The sequence below is a fragment of the Solanum tuberosum genome, unplaced genomic scaffold (genome assembly GCF_000226075.1).
Source record: "Solanum tuberosum cultivar DM 1-3 516 R44 unplaced genomic scaffold, SolTub_3.0 scf00031, whole genome shotgun sequence".
Taxonomy (NCBI): domain Eukaryota; kingdom Viridiplantae; phylum Streptophyta; class Magnoliopsida; order Solanales; family Solanaceae; genus Solanum; species Solanum tuberosum.
The window spans coordinates 1,708,796-1,710,871 of NW_006238957.1; positions in this window are offsets into that span (position 1 = coordinate 1,708,796).

The following is a 2,076-nucleotide window of genomic DNA, read 5'->3' on the forward strand; positions in this document are numbered from 1 at the left end:
TTGTGTTCGGTCGGGGGGGAGGGGGGGGGGGGGGGGGGAGGGGGTAGTAGAGGTTAAAACCTTGCAATGGTTAATTTTTAACATTAGTTAAATTTTTCCAACTTTTTCATAAATTGGATAGAAAAATTGAATAAATTAATTTTGGGCTATATATATTAATTGTATTTTTTATTGATAATATTTTTTTCCTTTTATTTTGTTCATTCTTTAAATCACATCCTGAGAAAAAAATTTGAATTTCTTACTATAATTACAATTCCTCGAATAGATAGGAATCCATACAAGATTTCATCTTAATATCTAAAATTGAGTTCAGATTTAGTAAATTGAGGTCCCTGTTTGGACATAATAAATAACTACGATTAGAAATCATGTTGATTTGAAGTTGAAACTTTAATGTAATGACCCTCGAGTCATTTGCTTACTTATGTGTTTCTTTCCTATTTTATCCCTTCCCCTAGCTTCTATGTTATGTATTTGATGTGTTAGGATGAGTGACATGTTTCCCAAGGTAGTCAGGAGAGTTTTGGTTGAGATTTGCTATTTTGGAGCTTTTATTTGGAAAGGGCTAACTTCGAACAACATCCTTGGGAAGCAGGTTCATATGGGATTTTCTTTAGCATCGTTAGCTAGAAAATGTTGAGTTTGGTCTAGTAGGACCCTTGGTTGGGACCACTTGAGTTTGGGATGGGATCTTAGTAACTATGGAAATACGCTATCAAATTAATTTGGAGTGACACGATAACAATTTTTGGAATTTGCAATTTGACTTGGGTTGACATCATCACACTATAGCAACCAGCAAGTTGCTATAGCGGGCTAACAGGACAAGAAACAAAAACATGTGAATTTTATATTAGGAATCCTCCTCTTTAGTTGAAAAAAGAACGAGGGTTGCTCCAAAAATTCTCATAGGCTACTTCAAGCTTGAGAGTCTCTCTGTAATAAGTGCAACTAAAGACTCGGCCTCGAGTCTCCATGGAAAAGAATAACACTAACCCCCTCCACTGCCTCCCATCTGTGTCGTACTTATACCTTTGCCATGCGGAACCATAGCACCACTAGCACCCCTACCTAGCATCCAACAACCTCTGCTTGTCTGAGCTTTGCCCGAGCTCTAGTCTAAAGCTCTGGTGATTTAGACAGAATTAAAAACTAGGATGGGATCCTCCCCGACCATGAGTAGGGCACTGCCACAAAATATGATTCGGGTCTCCACAACTATAATCATATACCTCTGAACCGAAGACTGCTATGACGATCCGAAGGAACCAGTATAACCACCTCAGCCCACTTATTGTAAACCATGAGAACTCTGACCCAAACTGTAGGGACTACGGGTTGTATGACAACCCTCAGATGCCTATATGGCTACCTAACTAGTCCCCGGTACTAGAAGGAACTACTCTTCCGAAATGATCCCCAACTACCAAAAAGTGTCCTGAAGTACGGGACCTCTTATCTCTAATATCTCCAACCTTCTCACGCTCTAGTAAATCCCCCTCATTAGCAGTTCCCACTATGAACTAGAAGAAAGCCCCCTCGCGGGATGCTCTGTTTAGACAATTGATGAAAATGAGTCTCATACTCTGTAACTGTGAGGCTCTCCTATCTCAAACTATCAAATCTCAGTCGGCTCTTCTCCTTCACACTCCAAGGGACAAAACAATCATAGAAAGCACAAGCAAACACCTCTCAAGTCATTGGCAGAGATCTAACCAGTATAGATCCCAAATAAACTCTCCACTACTCCTTAGATGGGGGCACAAAACTGAAGTGCAGTATAATGAACCCGATGAGACTCAACCAAGCTAACTATCTCAAGAAACTCTCGACATGTAGGGTAAAAGAATAAAATAAAATAAAACATTTTTAAAAAACAAATTTTAATTAAATAATTTTTTTTGGGGGGGCGGGGGTGCTAGTAGTTGTGGGTTAAAGAAAATGAAATTTTTTAAAAACAAACTTTTAAATATCCTTTTGGAAAGCTGGGATAGGGATAAATCGGAAAAAAAAAATCTAAATTTGATCTATTTTTCAAAAATAAATTTTTAAGTTGTTAATTTTCTTTTGTTG